We start from the raw sequence: 18,303 nt of genomic DNA, 5'->3' as shown, positions 1-18,303 counted from the left end.
AACTCTATTGAGATGCTGTGGCATGACCTTAAAAAGGCGCTTCATGCTGGAAAACCCTCCAATGTGGCTGAATTACAACAATTCTGCAAAGATGGTTAGGCCAAAATTCCCCCACAGCGCTGTAAGAGACTCATTGCAAGTTATCACAAACACTTGATTGCAGTTGTTGCTGCTAAGGGTGGCCCAACCAGTTATTAGGTTTAGTTGGCAATCACTTTTTCACACAGGGCCATGTAGGTTTGGATTTTTCTCTCCCTTAATAATAAAACATTTCATTTAAAAACTGCATTTTGTGTTCAGTTGTGTTGTCATTGACTAATATTTAAATTGGTTTGATGATCTGAAACATTTAAGAGTGACAAACATGCAAAAATAAAATAAAATGAGGAATGGGGCAAAAACGTTTTCACGTTACTATACGTGTAAAACCAAGTTAACCACTGTTAACCCTAAATGGTACAAACTATTACACCGTCTTCAATGATAAATATATAAACACAAATGTAACTTTGCATCTCATTTTTTAAAGATTCTTCACTGTCAAACAAGCGGAAAAAGAAGCTAAGCCCAGTTAATATTAGAAGGTAATAATAAATGACGACACATACGTAACTTCCTGTGTATATTCTTCAAACTCACCTTTTAACACTTGCAAGAAAAAACAATGAAAGTGAAATGATGCTGAAACTGAACTGTTGAATGATTTTGTGCGATTTGTGCAACTTCAGGACGGTACGTTTTAGCTGGCAGGAAGTAGAGGAAATATAGCTGAGATAAACTTCAAACAAGCAAGAGTCGCTTTTAAACTAAATTAACTGTATTGATGATTTTCTCGAGTGGACATTCTTTATTTCCCTTTTTGTTCCACCCCCACTTTTCTTCCTTTTGGCTTTCTTCCTGATGCAACACACACACACACACACACAAGATTGCAGCAATCACACACTCCAGCAGCTTTGGTATGTTCTGCTACTTTGCCTCCAAATCAATTTCATGTCAGGTTACAGTGTGTCCTCTAGCGGGGGTCATGACCTCTACCTGCTGACTTCATCTCCTTCCTTGAATTAAAAGCCTGCATCACATTACACACCCCCACACTAGCGCACGTACACACACACACGGCACATTGTATTACCGACACCAGGACAAAGAAACCCTATAAGGCTTTTAACGCAGCGGCCGACAGCGAGTGGATCTGATAGCGCTTCCACAGCGAGATGGATGGAGGCGTCCCGGGCCTCACAGCCAAAGTGCCGGGAGAAGCGAGGGCGGGAAAAGAGAGGACAACTGCTAAAAATAAAAGATGTGGGTTCACAAAGACACCCGGGGTGTGGATCAATGAAGAACACACAGACGGTAACAGGAACGGTCGACAGTCTGAGAGGACATGTTTGTTTGGTTGTCTTGGAATGCTGGGAAGCTCTGGAGGAGCAGAGCACCTCCTTGTCACCAGCCATGTGGTCGCCACGCGTTCAAATATGATGGCAGCAGTTCTGAGCATACTGCCTGGACTGGAGGCACGTTAATGGAGCTGTAATGTTCCAACCTTCTCCCACAGCCTTACTTCATTATTAAAGATCATTGAGAGTTGTGAGACACAGCTAGTAAGTCTGCTAACGATTGGCCAGCACACAAGCAGCTTTCACTCATGGGACCACTGTTCGATCCCCGTAAACTGACCCTAGACTGGATTAGGTTCGATGGCAGACTTTTTAATCACACTAAAGACGGCTAGGACTCTGGAGTCTCATCTCTTCACTGGTGGTTCAACCTCTCCGTCCTTTTACCTGAGTGTCCTTGAATACAACACTGAATGTTCCTCCCGCTGGGTAACTCAGCACTTTGCACGGCGCCACCACCAACACGTGAGCGGTGATACCGTAACCTGCCACTGGCTGCTGTTTAGAGTCACATTGAGGATGTCGTCCATTCACTCAAACGTCCAAAAACTTCAAGAGAGGGCTTTTCTTTGAGCTATATATGAAAAATAGCTCATATGAAAAGAAATGCCTTGCACATTTGGAGGACAAAAAACGATTTTTAGGCAGGTTTTTTTGTTATTTTTAAATTAACAGGCCTTACCATCAACCTCTTAATCTGCCCTAAAACTGGGCTTTTCAACTAAATGATACAGTAAGTCTGCAACAGAGGTGTCCAAAAGGATACGGGCCACGTTGATATTTCACATTTTGTAAACCAACTCATATGCTAACAGAAATGCTAACAAGTTGTAAATATTTAACGAAAAAAAAACAGCCTGCATCTAAGCTTTCTGTTATACACGACAAAGTGTGTTATTACTATGAACTTTCTCCACTGCTCCTTTTCCATTTTTGCTTTTGTTGTTTTCATTTTACAAATATTTCAACTTTCTCCTTTTTTTGTAACAGTGTGACTTTATTCCCATAATAGTTTGACTTTGTTGTATAACTACAATTGTTTCCCAACTTAATTTTCCAATTTTTTATTGATTTTTTTGTTTCCAATATTATGACTCTAAAATGTAATATTTCAACTTTATGCTTCAAAAATTACTTTTCCCCCCCCCTCCTAGTATTTATATTTATTACCCACAGGCCATCAGGCTTCTCAATGAAGCACTCACACACACCGCACGCAACACACGCACACACTCATAGCACTTTATTTATTTATTTACTTATTTATTTATATTATTTATTTGTATTATTTATTTGTATTAATGTCTCTTCTGTTGTTGTTGCTTAATTTATTGGTATTTATGTTTCTTATGTTCTTATTCTTTTTCTTGTGTTTTCTTTCTTTTCTTGGGAGAATGAACAGAATAAGAATTTCATTGCATAGTATAACTACCTGTTTTACTATGCATATGACAATAAAACTCTTGAATCTTGAATCTTAGAATAGTATACAACATTATGCTTTTAAAACATTTTTTTCTTAATATTATGGCTTATTTCATAAAATTACTGCTCTTTTTTTCCCCACTTTTATTATTGTTTTTGTTAGTTTTCTGTTTAGGGCCGCAGGCTGAAAATGGCCACCGGGTAGCACTTTGGACACCCCTGGTCTTACAGCAAATGTCAACACAAGGCCATATACTAATGTTTTAAATCACCAAATGGCTGACACAGCCATAAATAGTTACAAAATGAAAAAAACAGGAGTTAAGTCAATTGGTTATGCATATTTATGCATAATCCAGTAAAACATCTGGTAAAAATGGAAAGCCAGCATGTTTTTGGAGTGTTGCTTCCTTTTTTGGGATGTGTACAGGCACAATAACTTTAATGTTACTACTTGGCATAGTGCAATTCTGAAAATAATAATATGGTGCATGATTTCCGACTACATTCTCACAAAAGGAATAAACATATTTTGAGACTCCAAAAGGACAAAGGGTGCGTGCGCATCGTGGCTTTGTTGCAATACTGAAGCATCTGGCGAGTATTTGACGCTGATCTATCACAGTCACAGGCTTTCGGTGGCTCTTAAAATAAACTGCTTAGACATGGAGGGGGGGGGGGACACAGCAGATGTACACTAACTTTCATATCAAGCTTCTCATTAAGTCTGCAAGCTTTTGATGGCCAGCCGTCCATCAATCACTCCATGACTCTTGCACTCCTCTCTCTCCCCCTGATGCCTTTTAGGGTTGTCATTGCAGAGTGACCTGCATTATCTGACTGACTCTCTTTCTGCTCTCAATGGAGATTTAGATAAGAAGCCAAGAGCTGCAGAGGGGAGCAGCCATGGAATACCAAGAGAATAGTGAGATAGTGAGCAGTAGAACCCCAGGAGGCTAGCACTGAGAGACAGTGATTGAAAAAAAAATAAATCAGCAAAACCTATAGAAAAAGCAGCTTTTAAGTATAAATGATCAGTAGATAGCTGTGTATGTGTGTATGTGTGTGTGTGTGTGTCAATGAAAACCATAGCTAGTGATAATTGCGTGTGTGTGCATGTACATAAGCAGTGCAGTCATGCAGGATCAGTATGTAAAAAGTGCTTTATTTTCTATTTACAGTGTTCATCACTTCTTTTCCCCAATACTGCCTATATTTAAAATGACTTTTACTCATGGTCGACTGTTTCTCTTTTCACCCTGTTGTTAATGTGAACATAATGTCTTCAAAACTCTAATGACTTGCCGCTACATATATTTTTTTTCTTTCATTGTGTTAAAAGTGTTCCATTTCCGCCTCATATCTACCAAATGACATCAATTCCTTCTCTCTCAAGCTCATTTAGCAACACATTTTAAAATACATACAGTAACTTCTACAAGGAGGAAGCTGCAATTTAAGCTACTTTGAAGGGATAAAACATGGCGGCTGATGGTGACAAAAAGTGCATAAGTGTGAGTGACGTTTCCACATGTTTCAGCTCAGTCCTCTTCAGGACAGTCAACGGCGGCCATGGGTGTCCAGCAACCACGGCCACCAGAGGGAGCTCATGAGCTCCGGCAGCCCAGCAACCATGGCCACCACAGGGAGCTCACCACACGAGCTCCCTCTAGTGGCATGGCAGCCAATGGCCAATGCACTGCTCTGCTGTGAGTAATGCATTATGGGTAGAAGTTTTAAACTCGTATTGGTACTTGTCTTGTATATTTCCTAGCTACCTTTTGATTGTTAAGTTGCTGTGTGATGAGTTTAGCGTTCTTTGTAAGATGACACCGTGAGTCAGATTGTTATATTGAGTTGGTGATGAAAAGTTAATAGTTGACAGAAACGTAGTTCGCTGTTGAGTGAGTACAGGCAATGTAATACTTCAAGTAGTCCTAGGAAATGAGAAATATGTAGTAAGTGCATGAGTGTTTAGACATGGCATTGCATGTACACAGTGGTTCCGGACTCTTTGTCCTCGTATTTTGTAAACAACTGCTTGTATTGTTTCTTGAAATGGCTCATTTTAGTGCATTGTTAAAGTCCTTTTCTCAATCCATTCCATAATTTCATTCCACATACTGATATGCTGAAGGTTTTTCATGTTTGCGCATATAAAATGCTTTAAGTTCAAGTTCTCCCTAAGGTCATATTTCTCCTCTCTTATTGGGAAGAATCGTATAACGTTTTTGTGAGTAATTAATGAATTAATGAATGAATTAATTAATTTATTTATTTATTTATTATCGCCTGCTGCCCTACTGTAAACCACTAAATACATAAACACATGGAGGAGGATGGCTGCATGCAGAGAGGACAGTTTGCTGCTGTTGTTTTGGCATGGTTCGGCCGACAGTACCCTGTGTTTGGTTTTTGCAATAAAGAAATTGTTGACGTTACAGTACGATCTTTATCTTTAATGTTTCCAGTGTGACTCGTGTTTACATATCAAAATGAAATTTTTTATGAATTTAATGTGGTGAAACTCAAAACACCACAAACCGAGGACCACCTGTAAAGGAAAGCAACACCCGCTCTGGCTTTTTTCCCTGCTTTTTGGTTTGTAGCCCTTTTTAATCTTTGTAGTACCGGAGGTTTATTCTACCAGATGAAAAATTGTAATCCACAAACTCTTATCGAGGCAAGAGTCAGGCTTGAAGGCCATCTTTTAAATTCTTAAGTCAAACATGAGCGTATTTTACAATCTACAGTAAGACGGACCTAAATAAAAAGAATCCTCCTTTGCCACTTATCTAACCACATGGCTTATTTAAAAACGATCGAACTGGGATGCTGTGTTCTATTTCACTTTACATGGGGAAGTTAAAAAAAAAACAAAAAAAAACGTCTGGAGCAAGTGTAGGAGTGTTAGCAACGTGGGCGTCGGGACGTCTGAGGATGAATAATAGTTACGAACCACTTCAGCTCATGTGAGCTTTTTATTTACTTGAGAGCAGGCAGTGAGTCAGGTGAAGTAGAGGAGGAAGAGGACGCTCACTGAGAAAGCGATGGAGGACTATATGAGACTAAAAATAAGATGACGTCGTTACGGTGCTCGTTAAAATTGGCATGATTGTTCATGCATAAGGTAAAATCTGATTCTGTGTGTGCACGTGTGCGTGTGTGTGTGTGTCAACCAGCTGTTCATCGTGCTGACCCCCTGCTGTCTTTTTCTGCTTGCGTCATTTAACCTAAGCCACGCAGGGTATAAAACTCAGAAGCGTTACAAGACCTCTTCCGCATTCCGTCGATGCTTTAATTTACAATTTGTGATCTCAGTGCGTCCATTACAAAGTTGCTAACGCAGCAGCACTAAGGTTACGTCCGCTGAATGGAAGTTTTGAGGAATCAAGGACACATTAAGTAATGGCGAGATGGAGACGCTTCTTTGTGGACATTTACAACTACATTTTCACCTGCAAATTTAAAAAATTGAGATAAAATGTTGGGTTATGCTTCTGTATATTCTGCACTGCGTCCCTTCCAACACCATTGCAAACCTTTTGAAGTCCTCCATTGGAGATGATTTTCAGCGAACCATCTCGGTGAGCAACTGTGACACTTGTTGACTATTTGCACTCCCCTCCAAAAGGTGGCAGTGTAGGTGCAGGTGTTCCCAAACTTTTGGAGGGGAGTGTAGCTTGTTAGCTTCTAGGGCTGTCACAAGATCTCGTGTCACTAAATCTCACAAGATCAAAACGTGACAAAATATTGCCATGTGCATGCGTGTCTGTTTTCCTTGTCTCACTCCTCCAAACAGGAAGGAAAAGAGTTAACTCTGTGCATTGGTTTCAGCACCTTGGCACGTTTGTTCCACAGAACAATGGGCATCAATGGAATGAGCCATTTTGTCAGTCATACAGTGTCTTTGTCTCGGTGGGTGGAGGCGGGGCCAGTAGCATACACACAGAGTGCAGAAGAGTATAAGGTAGTAGAAATTCAATTAGTAGATTGAAATATATTGTCATATCTATTTTCCATGCCACTTATCCTCACTAGAGTTTGCGAGGGTATGCTGGAGCCTATCCCAGCTGACTTCGGGTGAGAGGCAGGGTACACCCTGGACTGGTCGCCAGCCAATCACAGGGCACATATAGACAGCCATTCACCATTATATTGTCATATATATTTTTATATTTTTTCTTAAAAAGTAATGTTAAAATCTTGTCTCATCTCGTTCTCGTAGACCCAATCTAGTGTATCATCTCGTCTTGTCAACAGTGTCTCTCATGACACCCCTATTATCTTCCTTCGTCGCTAGTGAACAACGGCGCTTGAAGAAAGACAGATGTTGAGTCTAAAATACAAAGGGCAGCCTTGGTGGAGGCCAACGTCCACTGGAAACAGGCTCGACTTACTACTAGGAATGCGAACCAGGCTCCTGCTCCAGTCGTACAAAGACTGAATGGCACTTAGTAGCGCGCCACCAATCCCATACTCCCGGAGCACCCCCACAGGACACCGCGAGGGACACGGTTGAATGCCTTTTCCAAGTCCACAAAGCACATGTAGACTGGTTGGGCAAACTCCCATGTACCCTCCAGTATCCTTGCAAGGATGTGCAGCTGGTCCAGTGTTCCGCCACCGGGACGAAAACCACATTGCACCTCCTGTAACCGAGGTTTGACTAACAGTCGTACCGTTCTTTCCAGCACCCTGGAATAGACTTTCCCAGGGGGGCTGAAGATTGATCTGGAAGACCCTACCAGGGGCATACAACCCCAGACAACACAGCTCCTAGGATCACTCGGGCACTCAAACCCCTCCACCACGATAAGGTGGTGATTCACGGAGGAAGGGAAAAAACATGAACAAAATTAAAATACTCACTTAAACAGCTGAAAAGGAAAATGTAAAACTGGACAGCTGAAGAGGAAGACAGAACACAATGGTAGACTATAGCAACGGTCACGTCAACATTTGCTGGGATTGGAGAGGCTGATTGGGTATAATTGGGGGATTGTTAAGATACTTATGCGTTTCCACCCTGTCTGTCTCTGTTCTGGATGTTTCGCCAACAAAGTCATTTTTATTGTGTTTTAATCTCCACTTTCCATTGACCAGTCAACTTAAGATGACCTCCAGCAAGGCCAAACGTATGGACTCAATGGTGGAAACAAATGGTGGACGCAAATGTGGAAAAACAAAACACGCCACAAGTGCAGGCAGAGCAGACAAAAATAAAAGATGGCTGTGACACGATGTTCTTGTGATGCTAGTTTGAAGAAAAGCAGTGTTGACATTCCAGTGAGAAGAACCTTTTTTTAATGCCAGCCTGGTATTCAGAAGCAGTGTCATGAGAGTTAAATATGAAGCTCAAAACGTCCTCACACTTCAGCCAAACCAAACACCCACGACGGTTCTGGCTGAGACCTCAATTGGCTGATCTGATGTCATAAATCCTAGCATCTCGATATAGAAGCAGCAGATTTTAATCCGGGGGAGCGTAATTTGTTTGGATAGAGCTCAGTTGGAGGACTATAATCAGAATAATTATTCTGGTCTCACTCCAGCCTCAGGCCTTTTAGCTAATGACAGCGCAACACTCATGGCCGAGGTTTCAAGCTCTTGAAGTGTGTGTGTGTGTGTGTGTGTGTGTGTGTGTGTGTGTGTGTGTGTGTGTGTGTGCGCGCGCGTGCGTGCGTGAGACATCTGCACACGTTAGAAAAGCATTACTAGAAGTGTGGTGTTGCTAGGCAAAGAAATTATGCTGAAATGATCGTGTCATCATCTCATAGCTGCTGCTCCATCACATGACTCACATCTTAACACTGATCTTAAAAGCAGCAAGAAGGAATCATTTCACTGGAGTTTTGCTCCCCCTACAGGTGGGAAGTGTACTTTTCCTGCAGCTACACAATGAAGTGTCCTGCCCGGTTCACCAATATTCTGAACAATATTTAGTTAGGTGCTATAAAGGTGGCAATGGCAAGCAAAGAGCCACCACTCTCTTCATTTTGAAGCAGTGTATCACCACAATTGCCTTGACGCTGGTGTGATTATTACATATTATTGCTTGGAGTGGTGTTTAGTCCCCAAAGACTACAGGGGCACTCTCCACAGGCCATTCAAAGCCAGGTGGACTTCATTTTTTATTTTATTTTTTAATGGATTTTGTGGTAGGAATGCATAGAAATGAATCAATACTAAACGTGTTCGCAATCAAACTTGAACACAGCACAAACAGTGGCAGGCGGCGATCAATACACACGTTTTAATTCATGCATTGCACAATTCACACAGGCGACGTTTTATAGTATTGACACCGTTGTCTCAGGCGCTTTCTCAACAGCGCGCCGTGGCCGAAAATCAATTTTGTGAGGCGTCACCTTCGGGCCGCAGTCAACTCCATCATCTACGCGGACAAGAACGGTGACACGGACGCCACTCAGTAGAGATACGTGAGGCTTCAAAGAGTTTATATTGCAAATGATTCTCTTTATTTAAGTGTACATGCTGATTATATGATGCTAGGTGTCACTTAAGGCTTCATTATGCTACAGCGTCACGGTTCCCACATAAGCCACGCCATCTCACTCCTCCCCTTCCAAACACCCCCGGCGGAGCCTGATATGCACCACCAAAAAAATCTAAACTTGCGTCAACTGCGACGTAGACCTGTGACATAATTTCCTGTTTTTACCTCCTGCGAAAGTGCCATTTTAGTCTATTAGACCCAGCTCCCACAACAATCTGGATGTCTCTTCAGTCGCCATTATTCACTACTACTTCTACTACTACACAGGAAGCTAAATAGCTAGTCAACGAGTGGTTGCTCACTCTCAGGAAAACACTGCCCCAGTGTTTTGGCAGAGAATTGCAAATCACGTGCACAGCCCCTGCCGAAGAGCTATAACAGAATCAAGACGCCATCAGGAAAGCCAGCATAGTGACTATACTTCATACTGCATAATGAAGACTTACACTGTGGCTGACGTTTAATGTCATTGTTGGTCTTCACGTCTGTCTAGTTAGTAGAAGCATGAAGCTTGGAGCCTTCCAGCTCTCTTCCAGCCAGTCAGTGTTTGAACAAATCATACTCACTCACTCACAACGTCCCGGCGGAGGTACTCAGTGCAGCCGCTGGGCTCCAGCGGGACGTTTCGAGGTTAAGCTGCTCGCTGGAGGGCGTCTCACTGCGAGCTGACTGATGGAGGTGCAGTTGCTGAGGACACCCCTGCTCTTACGGATAAAGCAGTGGAAGCTAAAACAGCCGTGGCTACTCGAAAATAACCCCTAGTCTGGGACAGGATTTGTTTCTTCTTATAGCTACACTCACCGGCCAATTCATGAAGTACACAATGAGTTCTCATACGTCAAGTACGGATCTCAGTATGATACAGATACAGCCTAGAACCAATAAACATAGCATACGAAAACACAATATGCTGATATAGTATTACAACGCTGTAACAGTACATGTATTTGTAAGATGGTTCGGTATGGAATACAGTGTTCCCTCACAACCCCGCAGTTCACCTTTTCCGGACTGGCTGTTTAAGTGCAATTTTTATTTTTATTTACAGCGCATGAAAGCGCATTGTGTTCTGCATCGTTGTGGTGTATTAGAGCGATCTATCGGTCTCTGTTGTGTCTGTTATTGTATTTTCTATTGCCACCAGTAGAGGGTGTTGTATACTCATGAGAGTTGAAGATGTGTGCAGCTAGAGTAAAGATATTGGCCCTCCACCTCATCTCAGTGTGTGTTTATGTGCCTGTAGAGCCACAACAGTCCTGATTGGCTAAAGGAGAACCCACGCATTGTGTTCTGCGTCTTTATTGGCTAAGGGAAAGCCCGCCCATTGTCTTCTGCAGTTTCCTGTGGTGGTCAATGGCAAACCAGCTAACCGTGTGAGCTGCTTGCAGCAGAAGAAGCAGCAGCAGCAGCTAACTGGCTTTTAGGTGCCATTAACCATTTTAACAAAAGATACAAAAACGCTACAGCCGAACAGCGCCAGGACCAACCTAGTAGGTTGATCATAAAAATTCAAACAGAATTTGAATTTTGAGAGTGTTTAAACAAGAGAGAAATGTGAGAAAATGATGCCTGTCTGAGAAAAGTGTATAAAGTGTATGGTGAGGGGTTTTACAGCCTTAAAACATATCTAATAAATTGTAAACCAAGTTGGCTACTTTGTGGATTTCACTTATTGCGGGCTATTTTGGTAACCTATCTCCCAAGATACACGAGGGAACACTGTACTCTGAATGGTACAGAGGTGCTCTCGCATGATACACATTCAGTGAGGGACAGAAAGTGTAACTGCCCCAAGATACAGTCAAGTGTCTACTCCGTAAGCAAAAGCAGCAACACAGCAACACAGTCCAGACTTTGGTTAGCGGGAGTCATGGCTTAATGATAGTGCCAAGGACAAGTCAGAGCTTGAAAACTCATTTCCATTGTTAAACACTCGGCTGTCCCGATGAAATATGTAAATGTGTGTCGCCATTGTTCAGTAGAGACGGGGAAAAGGGGTTTTCAATTATTTTAATTTTCTATTTGGAGAATTGCCTGCAAGCAATTCATGTTTCATTTTAAAAATCATGAAATCTGTTCCTAAAAAAGCTAAGTTTTATGTTTTGCATTTTGTTCCCTTACTGTACCCACGATGAACTGAGCCATGACCTTAAAACCAAGGTCTGTATCATTATTGTATGGTTTACTTGAAGGGCTTTTATATCAAAATATTAGGTCAATATGGCAAATATGGTGTGTACGGTGTTTTCGACACAGCCTGCTTGTTATATTTGTGGCATGGCAAAGGAACGAAATAGAGTTGTTGACTTTTTGTACAAGGTTCTAATAAATTCTTATGTGACCACATTGCCGTGTGCAAGAACAAACATGGGGTTATGACCCAAAACTAGTCCATATTTCTTGTTTGAGTGAAATAAGGTAGCAAGTAATTGCAGTGATGAGAGATGAGAGATGAGACATTTTTGTGTTTTTCATCATTATTTAAATGCATCTCAATGTTATAGCAATATATGAAATGTTTTTGTACGATTGGGTGCCAAGAAGGAAGCAAGTGTCAACATCTTGCCGCCGTGGACTGATGGCTAATTGTCCAATCTTTGTACCGTGGTTTTATTTTTGAACAAAAGTTACACTGAAGCGCATCTCTGGTTTACATTTGCACAGTTCAACATGTCAGAAAAGGAGCAGGAAGAAGCCGAACTTACTTAAATGTAACATTGAATATTTCAAAACAATATTTGTCACACGCAGGAAGCAGCCTGGTGAATTTGAGCAGGGTGCACATGAATAATAAAATATATTTGTGTTGCGTCTCAGCGGCTCCAGTCATGCATAAAGTCGACGTGCTTGCTTTGACACGCGGCGCGATGCGATACACGCGTCCCGACAGCAATGTGAACGCAATTTAAAACTCTCTAACCACTGCACCGTCAGTCTGCTACTTAGCGGATTGACTTTTTTTTTTTTTTTTTTATTTCACAAACGATTACCGGCAGATCTCATGAGAGGAGCATCTGACAGCTGATTGTTATTTTTAGATTTTACATTTATGCTACTATTTCACCTCCTTACTTAATTTGTGCTTGTTGTATTTATGGTGGCATCCAATAACATAATGAAGCACTTTTAATGGACACAAAAGGTTAACGCTCCGTCCTCTTCTTCTCTCCTCAGGCAGTCCGTAAGCAGAGAGAAGCTTCATTGGATGTGACGCTAGTAATGAGCTAAAGGTGGGTTCCGACATTTTTACCTCTCTGCTGTTTCTGTGTGTGTGTGTGTGTGTGTGTGTGTGTAATCAAAAGGCCTGTGAATTGACATTGACGCGCCGGGCCACTTGCCTGTTTAGCATTCCGTTAAACTTGCTTCCTCCCTCACACGGAGCCTGAGTGAAAGTGACGACTGAAAGGAGGCCATTTTCTCTTTTTTCATGTTTTTTTTTGTGCTTTTCTCCTCCATCCACTTCTTTCTTCCTCACTTTGCCCTCCATGCTTCACAGAAAATGAACTGGAAACGTTCGCCTCCAGCGAGGACTTGTAAAAACAGACGTTATATGATCTTATGTTGAAAAACAAACAACAATAAAACAAGGTTTGCCCTTCGGTGACGCCATGACAAAGTCACATCTCCTTTACTAGCATTACATTCCTCCCATCGGCCTGCAAGAGTTGAATAGATTAAAAAAGGTAGATCTAATCGATCCTCTGAGTGCTTATCAGCGGCTGGCAGGCTGACAAGACTATTTCAGAGCGCGGCAACTTCTAATCCTTCAAATGCAGGCGAGAAAAGGGAGAATAGGGAGCAGGAAGTTTTTCAACGTCTAAAAGCACCCTTTCCCAAACTTCAAACCCTAAATGGATTCAGGCTACATTTTTTACTGGCTAAAATGTCACAAGCTATTTTATTCACCATTATTCACACACATATTTACTCGGAAAGAAGCTTTTTGATCCATGTTTGCTGTCATAAATGTATACTGGATTCATTATCATGAGTTGTTCTCTACTTCAAGTGGAGCATCTGAACTCAGACAATCCATTACAGGAGACCGTTTAGATGTGAAATAATAGAAATAAATCAAGCCTGACAGGAATTCAGCATCTGAAGCATAAAGTGAAACAGTGTACATCACAGGTAGGGGTACAAACTTTTTCCATCGGGGGCCGCATACTGAAAAGCTATGCAGAGGTGTGAAAATTCCTGATTCCTTTTTTTTTTTTGGTATGTTTATCACACTTAAATGTTTCAGATCATCAAACCAATTTAAATATTAGTCAATGACAACACAACTGAACACAAAATGCAGTTTTTAAATGAAACGTTTTATTATTAAGGGAGTAAAAAAATCCAAACCCACATGGCCCTGTGTGAAAAAGTGATTGCCAACTAAACCTAATAACTGGTTGGGCCACCCTTAGCAGCAACAACTGCAATCAAGTGTTTGTGATAACTTGCAATGAGTCTCTTACAGCGCTGTGGGGGAATTTTGGCCTAACCATCTTTGCAGAATTGTTGTAATTCAGCCACATTGGAGGGTTTTCCAGCATGAAGCGCCTTTTTAAGGTCATGCCACAGCATCTCAATAGAGTTCAGGTCAGGACTTTGACTAGGCCACTCCAAAGTCTTCATTTTGTTTTTCTTCAGCCACTCAGAGGTGGACCTGCTGGTGTGTTTTGGATCATTCATTGTGGATCAAGTTCATTTCAGCTTGAGGTCACGAACAGATGGCCGGACGTTCCCCTTAAGGATTTTTTGGTAGAGAGCAGAAATGAACATGGTTCCATTTATCACAGCAACTCTTCCAGGTGCTGAAGCAGCAAAACAGCCCCAGACCATCACACTACCACCCCCATATTTTACTGTGGCTATGTTCTTTTTTTGAAATACGGTGTTACTTTTACGCCAGATGTAATGGGACACACACCTTCCAAAAAGTTCAACTTTTGTCTAGTCAGACCACAGAGTATTTCCCCAAAGGTCTTGGGGCTCATCAAGAGGTTTTCTGGCAAAATTGAGACGAGCCTGTTCTTTTTGTTCAGCAGTGGTTTTCGTTTTGGAACTCCGCCATGCAGGCCGTTTTTGCCCAGTGTCTTTCTTACGGTGGAGTCATGAACACTGACCTTAACTGAAGCAAGTGAGGCCTATATTTCTTTGGATGTGGTTGTGGGTTTTTTTGTGACCTCTTGGATGAGTCATTGCTGCGCTTTTGGGGTAATTTTGGTTGGCCCGCCACCTGTGGGAAGGTTCACCACTGTTGTGTTGAATGTTTTCGTTTTCATTTGTGGATAATAGCTCTCACTGCGGTTTGCTGGAGTCCCAAAGCGTTAGAAATGGCTTTATAACCTTTGCCACACTGAGAGATATCAATTAATCTCGAAGTTACGTTATGTTTTAACGGGGGGGGGGGGTCACTTTTTTCACACAGGGCCATGTAGGTTTGGATTTTTTCTCTCCCTTAATAATAAAACATTTCATTTAAAAACTGCATTTCATTCATGTTCAGCTGCGTTGTCATTGTCTAACATTTAAATGACAATCTGAAACATTTAAGTGTGGCAAACATGCAAAAAAAATAAGAACTCAGGATGGGGGTAAACACTTTTTCACACCACTGTATTAAAAAAAAAAAAAAACCTGCGTGTCAGCTTTGCACTATTAGCGCCAACATTTTAGCATTTTCTCATTATGTTGCACGTTTATGCTGATTTTTATTGAATGATTTTATTTATTGGTAGTTTAATGGCTTGGATTTTGTACTCTTACTGGACCGAATAGCGACCGAACTGCAGAGGAGGCCGTACCATTGCACGCCTATTAGTAGTAGTAGTAGTATTCAGACCCCTCTAGATACCAACAACAAATTAAGCCACTGTCTGGTCTCATTAGAGACTGACATGAAAGCAAATATCTTCTCAACGAGCGGCGGGTGCTGGTGTGGAGCCATCTCGAAGCACTCAGTAGGCTACGCAGGCGTCTCTGTCTTGTTTGCGACGTAGAAAAAGGAAAGTTCATTTATACACAACTTTATTGGTCTCTCCTACAGCATCCGTTAAAATTACATGCACCAGCATCATGGCTAATTATCCAAATTTATGCCATCAACCCCCCTGCGACCCACGGCCACAAATAGATTGCAGTCCTGTGGGACACACCGAACTACCACACTAAACACTGTGACGTCATCATTCAGCCACAAGTACAGCGTGCATGAATGGAACTTACATAGAAAGTTCTCTCGATATGAAGCGTGCTGTATAAATGCAGCTAAATGCTGTTAATTCACAAGCCATCTTTGTTTTTGACACACTGTCTGCCGATTGGACATTTAACCCGGCGACCCCCGCCCTCATCTCAGCGTGTATCCCATAAAAGCAGGCATTCATCCAGACGACCTCTTCTGTCACCATGACAACATGGCAAAGTGATAAAAGGTCCAGTGTGTATGCGTGTGTGTGTGTGTGTGTGTAAAAACAGATGACAAATGTTTTGTTTTTCTCTGATTTTGCGTTCACTCTATCATCGGTTTAGGAGTCTGCATCTGATTCCGTCCGTTCTCTACTTCATCATCATTGATCTCTGAATCTGCATGGAAACAATCAAAATTCAGCATTATTATATTTATATATAAATATTGAATTTGTTTTGATTGCATTAGGCTGGGTGGCCTAGTGGTTAGCATGTTGGCCACACAGTAAGGAGATCGGGAAGATCTGGGTTCGAATCTTGGTCCTCCCTGTGTGTGTGTGTGGGTTTCTTTTCCTCCCACATTCCAAAAACATGCATGTTAGGTTAACTGGAGACTCTAAATTGTCCATAAGTATGAATGTGAGTGTGAATGATTGTCTATATGTGCTCTGCGATTGGCTGGCGACTGGTCCAGGGTGTGCCCCGCCTCTCGCCCGAAGTCAGCTGGGATAGGCTCCTGTATACCCACAAGGCCCTAATGAGGATAAGCGGTATAGAAAAATGATGGATGTGGTAGGCTGCGCAGGTGTACTAAATGAATTGTCTGGTGAGCCTCGTGAGCAGTACAAATTGCAGCTCCCGGGCCATTTTTAGCTCATTTTTTTACACTCTCATGTATACAAATAAAATGAATTAAATATTAATGTGATATATCATTAGCTATTATTAGCTATAGATGTGGATGTTTTGTTCAGATAGCTTAGCATATATTGACCGACAAGGGACTGCTTTTAGCATTTTTAAATGTACAAAATTTATCAACTGGGCCCGCACATCCTTCAATCTTTGTGTACGCGGCCCTCGGTGGAAAAAGTTTGGACACCTCTGCTATAGCTAAATATGAGAACTTCCCCTGCAAGCTCCAGCTGCCATTAGCGTCAGAAATGTGACAGTGACGGGCGTCTGGCAGGCATGATAAGCGGCGGGTATTATTATTATTGGTGAGGGAGGATTCACACAAACTGCAGCAGCCGGGGTAAGTTTTAATGCCCTCTACCCGTATTGATTAGCCTGCTGGCTGACTGATGGAGAGTGAGATACCGGAGAGCACACATCAATAAAAACCTGTGGCCCGGCTTTAAAGGCGTGCTGAAAAGAAAAAATAGAAAAAAAGGGGCCGCCAGGGGAATAAATTCCACTTGGCTTCCCTAAAGCTGCAGCAGCCACACACACACACACACACACGCACAAAAGATTTTGGAGCTTTGCAAATACCATTACATTTCATATGAAAAAACGTCAGTTTCTTTGGGTTGTGCTCATGCAAACACGACGTGGTAGCTTGAGCATCACTCAACTGTTGTTTATTGTTCTTAGTAGAATCAAAAGGCAGAAGAAAAAACAAAAGTAGAAGAACGCGTTGGGATTGTAGCGTAAAAAACCAGGAAGACCTGCTCGGAAACACTGAGGATGAGGAGGGTGAGGGAGAAAGGCCTGTGGGAGGGGTGGAGGAGCGTATTCAAATATGGCTGACGGGTAAGCACACAGGAGTCAAAGATATCAGATAGAGGAATACACAAGCAGAGAGGAAAAAACAAATGTAAGCCCTTGAGGATTAACTCTTTTCTCTGAGGGGGGAGGAAAAAAAGAGGATTTCCATGCAGCCTCCTCTGTGATATCTCACTCTGTTTCATATTCTAATATCTTTCCTCTCCAGTCGTCATGTCAGAGCTCCACACACGGCCGAGCCGGACACAAATCCTCTGTGCTTCCTTTGCCACCACCTCACCACCTGCAGCGTCACGCTCCGCCAATTCCACCCCCCGCAGCTGCCCACCTTTAACGAGCTTTTTGCTAATAAGATGAACGGACGCCCCGCCGGACGCTGCTTAACGGCCACTTCGCTGCTCCAGCGAGGCACAGTAATTCACGGTTTTTCATGAGGAGACTGCGGCGTTGCTTTTTTACTACATCCTACTCTAACTCACACACACTAAATTAGAGTTTACTGGCGGGACCCCTCCTCGCTATATAATTGCGTCCCACTAGGATACCTTTGTTTCATTTATAGCGGCAGAGATTTTAGTTGTGTTTTTAGCAGTGAAAACTCAATCTCCTCCTTAAATTGTGATGAATTTATTGACTCCTTTGGTTAAAGTGTTGATCAAACTGCAAATCACAGGTGTCAAACTCAAGGCCTGTGGGCCAAATTGGGCCAGACATTTTATTTGGCCCACAAAAACCCAAATGCGCCATGGACTCACTTATTTATCTCTCTTTTCATTTTGTAGAAAAGGTGGACAGCAATTGCAATTTTTCAATACAACAAGCCAACATTTTGGTTTACAAAAGCCTTTTAAGAGCATACTCAAGTATGTACGTGTCACTATTTTTCCTTTGACACGTGAATTCATTACTGGTTATGTACTAGCTTGTTAGCAAAAAAGTGCTAATACAGCAGAACCCCGCTTTTCTCCAGGACCACCACGAGTAACTGAGGCACCCATAAAAATGTTTGTTTTGACACTGTAACACAAACGAAAAGGAGGTCATCAC

The 18,303-nt window shown here is 42.1% G+C and overlaps 1 protein-coding gene and 1 long non-coding RNA gene across 3 annotated transcripts in view; one reads left to right on the top strand and one right to left on the bottom strand.

Annotated features, from left to right (window-relative positions):
* Nucleotides 1–18,303, top strand: part of cdh11 (cadherin 11, type 2, OB-cadherin (osteoblast)) — an 89,030-nt gene that overhangs the window by 31,175 nt on the left and 39,552 nt on the right. For both annotated transcript variants that reach the window (XM_054798259.1, XM_054798258.1), the window contains exon 2: nt 12,520–12,575. The gene's annotated coding sequence lies outside the window, so the exon portion shown is untranslated. The remainder of the gene's footprint in view (nt 1–12,519; nt 12,576–18,303) is intronic.
* Nucleotides 1–18,303, bottom strand: part of LOC129193719 (uncharacterized) — a 61,295-nt gene that overhangs the window by 31,777 nt on the left and 11,215 nt on the right. The gene's annotated exons all lie outside the window — the stretch shown is intronic.

The sequence above is a fragment of the Dunckerocampus dactyliophorus genome, chromosome 14 (genome assembly GCF_027744805.1).
Source record: "Dunckerocampus dactyliophorus isolate RoL2022-P2 chromosome 14, RoL_Ddac_1.1, whole genome shotgun sequence".
Classification (NCBI taxonomy): domain Eukaryota; kingdom Metazoa; phylum Chordata; class Actinopteri; order Syngnathiformes; family Syngnathidae; genus Dunckerocampus; species Dunckerocampus dactyliophorus.
Note: the sequence above shows the minus strand (reverse complement) of the source record. Positions and strands in the feature narration are given on the sequence as shown.